The sequence below is a fragment of the Ranitomeya variabilis genome, chromosome 7 (genome assembly GCF_051348905.1).
Source record: "Ranitomeya variabilis isolate aRanVar5 chromosome 7, aRanVar5.hap1, whole genome shotgun sequence".
Classification (NCBI taxonomy): Eukaryota; Metazoa; Chordata; class Amphibia; order Anura; family Dendrobatidae; genus Ranitomeya; species Ranitomeya variabilis.
Window position 1 is genome coordinate 221,997,757 of NC_135238.1, and position 6,560 is coordinate 222,004,316.

At 37.7% G+C, this 6,560-nt stretch overlaps 1 long non-coding RNA gene across 1 annotated transcript; it reads left to right on the forward strand.

Annotated features, from left to right (window-relative positions):
• The first annotated feature begins 449 nt into the window (after window positions 1-449).
• Window positions 450-4,323, forward strand: LOC143786015 (uncharacterized). Its single transcript, XR_013218203.1, has 4 exons — window positions 450-501; window positions 1,618-1,749; window positions 3,586-3,639; window positions 4,081-4,323. It is a non-coding gene; the product is annotated as an uncharacterized LOC143786015 (long non-coding RNA).
• Window positions 4,324-6,560: the final 2,237 nt, after the last annotated feature.

Consider the following 6,560-nt stretch of genomic DNA (forward strand, 5'->3'; position numbering starts at 1 on the left):
ATTTCTTAGCTCACAGACTGAAATTATGCAACAGTACTGAGCAGTTAAGATGTGAATCCAGCACTGGGGTGAGGAAAAAGACTTGTTAGAAAGCTTATCTGGATCTTTCTGCTAGTTTTCCCTCTCTTTTCCTCCCCCTTCCCCTCTTTCCACTTTACATTTAAAAAATGTAAAGTGTAACTGTTCTTTCAAGTATGTTTCTGAATAAACTTTCTTGTGTGTATATGAGATGTAACACTATTTCTGTTTTTTATATGATTTATATCCTGCATTTCCACCTTGTTCCCCTCTGCCAAAACTATATTTTTACTTGCAGTTGATTCTGAGCTGGTAAGTGGAGACTGGTTTGATGCTATGGAGATGCTATGATATCTACCATACACAACACACACAAAGAAGGATTCCTGTTCTTTATTTCTTAGCACACAGACAGGTACAGCAGCAGCATGGAGGAAATTATGCAGCAGTACTGAGCAGTGAAGATGCGAATTCAGCAGTGTGGTGAGACAAAAGACTTCTTAGAAAGCTCAGTTTCACTTTTTTTTGCATTTTCTCTGCTTCTTTTCTCATTTTTCTCCCCCCACTCTCCCTCTTCACAGAGTATAACCTGTCACCTCACTGTGCTGACTGAATGAGTAATGAGTTCAGAAAACAGGGGGAGAGGAAGAAGTGGTTAATAAGTGGAGAAAGAAGCAGATTTCTCTGATAAGATATATTAGAAAATATTTTATCTTCACTTGTATGATTAATTTATGCAAAGTTTGTTGAACGTACTGATCCCATATAACTCATTATTATACAAAAAACAAGTCCCCTTATGGGTACATGAAAAAATTAAATAGGGCAACATAAGTATTTTTTCCATGATACATATGCAATATTAGCAAAAGGCAAAAAAAAATCTACTATACACACACTTAGTATTGCTGTAATGGTATTGACCCATAGAATAAAGATAATTTGTTAATTAGGCCACATGGTGAACACCGCAAAACTTAAACTGCAAAAACTCAATAGTAGAAGTGCTGTTTTTTTTCCATTTTGCCCCAGAGTTAGAATAAAACAATGAAAAATAGGAAACAAACATGATTATCTGAATAAGACAAAAACATCCACTCTACTGTTAGACATGTAGCCTAGCAGGTTAGCTTTAAACTTTAATATACACTTGAGATTTCTGATAGGTTTCAGTCAATATCCGTAAGTCTATGGGGCCTAAGTCGTTTATTAGAATAAATAGGTACATTTTGTTACAAGGTTGTTGTGGGCAGAAGCATTAATTACTTTTCTACTGTATAGATGGTAATTGCTAATATTAGGTTCACATGGTGAGCTGGCTTCACAAAGCCACAGGTCAGGGTGGGCACATGAAGCCAGCAGGCTTGAAGGCACATTAATCAGTAAGGAAGGACTATGCTGGGCGGTAGATAAACAAGCACGGCAGGGCACACCAGAAACTACAGAACCAGGAGGGCAGATAAAGAAAAAAAAAAGCAGGTCTGGATCAATACTTAGCACTTAGAGGTAGGTAGCAGAATCCATAGCAAATTGTAGCATAATGTGAACAGACTCTAATATCAGATGATGCCTACAGCAAACAATGGTTTAACCAAATAGTTACAGAAGCAGCAGAAGCAAGTTCTAGAATCCACTGCAGATTGCAGCATAACATGAACCAGGAGGGCAGATGAAGAGGAAAATGGAAGGACTGGAGCAGCACTTAGATGAAAGTAGCAGAATCCATAGCAGGTTGTAGCATAATGTGTTCAGACTCTAGTAACAGTCTGTGATGCTTACAGCAAACAACTAGTTAACCAGCAGGTCTTGTACAGCAGTAGATGCTAATTGTAGAAATCACAGATGTCTGACGAAATAATAGCAACATAAGAAACTGGATGGTACAAATTCCTCAGACATAGAGGTGTGTCCCAGAGGGCCTTAAAATGTCTTGGGAGAGGAAGTCACTGGTGAACATTGGGTCACTTGCAAGATCAAATGTGGAGCACAACCAAGAGAAGATGCCAAAGCTGAAGGGAGCGGAGCTGGGCTCTGAAGCTAAGATAAGTGTGTAATAGCTAGAATAGGGACAGGATGGGGGCACGAATATTTGAATTCTTGGTGGGACCTCATTCCCCAACCAGGAGGGGTTGAATTGAACTGTGGGTCAAATATTCAGAAGTCCCTAACTATACCTGTACTTCTTTGGATTCCTGGAATGCAATGGGGTGTGGTTTATGTATACTCCATCCAAAATGGGCATTTCAGGGTTGGTTGGCTTTGTATCTGGGAGAGATTGAGGCAGGGCTTAAATGAAATCATGGCAACTATGCATGCTCCCTGGGGCTATATGAAACTTGCAGAAATACTGAGAGCTGTGCCTATAGACGCCTTATCAAAGGCACATGTTGGAGCTGGGGTGTATCCTCCTGAAATATATAAGATGATTCTTATAATTCTCGACAAGAGTGGACTAAGAATGACCTGGGCTACTAGGACATAGAGGTCATGAGCACCATAACAACTAAATGGTCCCTAAGGTGTAATTAATGAGTGCTGTTTTTGACATTTTGCTGTGGAAGCTTCTAAGTCATGGACCGTTTGGCACAACCTAAATAACCATAGAAAATAGTTTCTATTTTTTTTTTTTTTTTTGGGAGGGGGGTAGAATAGTCAATGATGCATTACGTTATATGAACAGATCCAAAAATAATCCCTTTTGACAAATTAGTTAATGCAGATATCAGAAACTCTACAAATATTTCTCAAATGATTGTAAAACATTTCATGGCATCATCAACAAACCCAGTCAAAATCATTGTGATTGCAAAGTCTCCGGATGCCTGACTTCTGAGAGACAAATTTATTTATTTTTTTGCAGAAGATGAAACCCTCCGATCCAACATTCATTACTTTCAATGTGTCACTGTCCGTGTCCTGACATGACAGATTGTAGCGCACTAATACCGCGGATAGAAGGCGAATATCTGGATAACTTATTTTCTTGATTTGCCTTTATTGTCCTCTTTTTCGCCCTGGTATGCTTGCCAAACCTTACGATAATAGAATTAGCTTATCCTTTCCTTCTTTTTTTATCAGTTTATGCATGACTACTCGACAGCCACTGGCAATAGAATATGACAGCTGTAAAAAAAATAATGCCAAAAATTGGCATAGCGTAAAAATAAATAAATAATCACTCAAAGGTAAAACAAAAAAACAGATAAAAGTAAGTAATAAATAATAAAAATAAATATATTTAAAAATTAAATTATATCATACAAAAAAAGTAAAAAAAAAAATAAAGAAAAAATTAAAACAAACGAGGAACTTCTAGACAATTTATCTTTCTGTTTACAGATAACAAGTCACTTTGTTTTTATGTGTTCAGTCTAGTATTCCATAATTTATTTGAAAGAAGATGAGAACTAATGTAGATAAATGATGAAATGTCAGGGGCTGACGCTCTTAAATGAAGCTATTATGGTCAAAGAGAAAACGTAAAACCTGCAACTCATTATAAAAGTGTTCTACTTGTCAGTTAAGTGAAAAGGCCTGAAATGATTTCCAGTTTATTTGTCATTGCAGTTATTAAAGCTGTCTTTTTGGTGCCATGAAAATGAATTGAAGACTTTATTCGAGGTAAATTTGTACTAAAGCTTTCAGATGTAGCTTATATGAACTCACTGAGGCAAGAAAACAGCTTAAAAGCTGAAATATTACAAGAAGGCAAGCGCTCAAGTCTTGAAACGTGTAAGATATAAAGTCTGAGATCCGAACATAAATAACGTAGACGCTAATCTCTGGAGAGGAGCCATTCCGTAGTTTGATTACTTCAGAGATCTGCTGCAACATAGACGCTCCTAGGTCTCCAAAGTGAGACGGACCCCCTGATAATGGACGTCATTGAACCCTAGTGTTTGATGAATAATGAAACCTCTTGTAATAATGTTGGTCCACCATTAGGGTGCTATTTCCTGTAAAATGTTTTTCATAAAGTCGATAATATAAGGGATGGGTCAAACCAAAGAATCGGCAAATTGTCTGAAATTGGAATTTTGAGGATTTGCTTGAATTTATTAGGCAGTGAGGTCTTCAATGGTCTGAAGAGTAGAAGGAACAAGGCGAAGAGGAAGACCAGCAACTGAACGGCTTGATACTATCAAGATAATGGCAGAGAAGACCCTGGTGGACCAATTTAAGCTGGCACAAGATTGATCTTCCTACAAATTGTTCATTAAGTCGCCATGGATCGAGATCGAGCCGAAGACGATTAAGAAACAAAAAAGAGGTATTTCAAGGCTCGAGATAATAATAAACATAATCTAAAAATGTTTTATAAAAAGTATACTCACCCATCTTTTACCTGTCCCGTTGCAGAGCGCCACACCGGGCTCGTGGTCTTCTTTGCTATGGCTTCAGAGGCATCTTACATGTGATGTTCTGCAATGGCATTACAGCACAAGGCATCACCAGCCCTGGAGATTCCAAAGATATCATCGAAGAATGGATCTAAGAAAACAACCAGACCGGAGAAGGGCTGCATTGGGTCAGCATATTTGTTTTAACCTTTTCTTGTCCTCTATATTGTACCAAAATAGAGGCCATTTTGCTGGATTAGCCCAAAGCAAATCGCAAAAAAATTATATTCGGGTTCATTAAAATTTTTTGGGCATAATCTTTTCTTTAACTTTTCCAGGTCCTCTATATTCATTATCCGAAAGTAAATTGCCCAAAATTCACATTTTGGCCAATCCAATTTTTTTTAAGCGGAATTTTTAATTCTTTATCTTCATCAGGTCCTCTATGTTTATTACTCAAAAGCAAATTGCCAAAAAATCACATTCTGGTTGATCCAATTTTTTTGTGAAATTTCAAATTGGATTTTTTTTCAAAGAGATTTACTCATAACTTAAGCATGTCATTATGACAGTGACCTTACAGTGAATACAAAAAGAAAAGGAGGAAACATTGGGACATGGGACAAAAGCAAAAATGTAGAAAGTTTATCGTAAATGAAATCTCCATCGCAAAATGTAAGGGAGAAAAAACAAGTAAAAAGATTAAAACCAAAAACACCTCTAATACATAAGTCCAAAAAAGGGTATGTAGATGTACCGACCGATGTTGATCCAATGTAAGACATTGGGACATCAGGGTTCCAAACTGGAGCTTGAAGTCACTCACGAACATCTGGACAATATGGAAATAACAAAGTACAAAACCACTTTAAGAGTAAAGTAAAGCAAAAATGTATTAAATGTATTGACAAACAACTTTTAAAAAGTGTTTGTCATAAAAGAAGTTGGTAGATGCTGATCTATAGCCTGACCAGGGGTTTCATCTTAAACAAATAACTTCATGCTTACTTTTAAACTGGTTTGTCCATCCTCTTACTAATTAAGCTGTTATTAATACTTTGGACATGTTGCCCCTATAATTTTGTTCTTTTGCACTTTTTATTTGTGTAGACAATTGCATTTTATTGTCATAGGAAGATGGTAACCTGTGAGATTTGTGCATTTTCAGCCGTCACATTGACTTATGTTCAGTGCACTTGTCTATGTTTTGTCTGATCATTTTCAGCAAAACGTTTTCTGCTGAGTGCTTGTGAGTAATGCTAAGACTGTAGCAGTTTAGGAGTTAATGTCTGTTGTACGGGAGACTGAGAGAAACTCTGCAGAGGTTCTGAGGGACAGACAGAGATTATTAAGTTGCTAGTTTCCCTTCATCCAGTGACAGTTGCAGAGGTCCTGTGTAGTGACAATGAGCCATGTTAGAGTGTAGCGGCAAGCAGATGAGTAATGAAGACTTCCTGAACTGGGTTGTCATAGAGTCATAGAATGTTAGAGTTGGAAGGGACATGTCCAACCTCGGCACAATGCAGGATTCACTAAACCATCTCAGACAGATGTCTGTCCAGCCTCTGTTTGAAGTCTTCCATTGAAGGACAACTCACCACCTCTCATGGCAGCCTGTTCCATTCAATGATCACCCTCACTGTCAAAAAGTTTATTTTTCTAGTATCTAATCTGTATCTTCTCCCTTTCAGTTTCATTCCATTGTTTCTCGTGTTTCCACATGCAAATGAGAATAATGATGATCCCTCTACACTGTGACAGCCCTTCAGATATTTGTAGACAGCTATTAAGTCTCCTCTTAGTCTTCTTTTTGCCAAGCTAAACATTCCCAGATCCTTTACCGTTCCTTGTAGGACATACTTTGCAGTCCGCTCACCATCCTGGTCGCTCTTCTCTGAAATTGCTCCAGTTTTTTTTATGTATTTTTTAAAAATTCTATTAGTTGCTGCCCAATGTTCAAGCTTCTCTTTCTGAATCCTTTCTGTCTTCTCTAGTGTTACCTATCCCTCCTAGCTTTGCATCATCTGCAAATTTGATGAGTTTACCTTCAGTTCCCTTATCTAGATTATTTATAAAAATGTTGAACAACACTGGGGCCAGGACAGAGCCTTGTGTTACCCACTTGAGACACTCTTCCAATTGGATGTGCAACCATGTATCACCACTCTTTGAGTACGATCACTGAGCCAGTTATGAATCCAC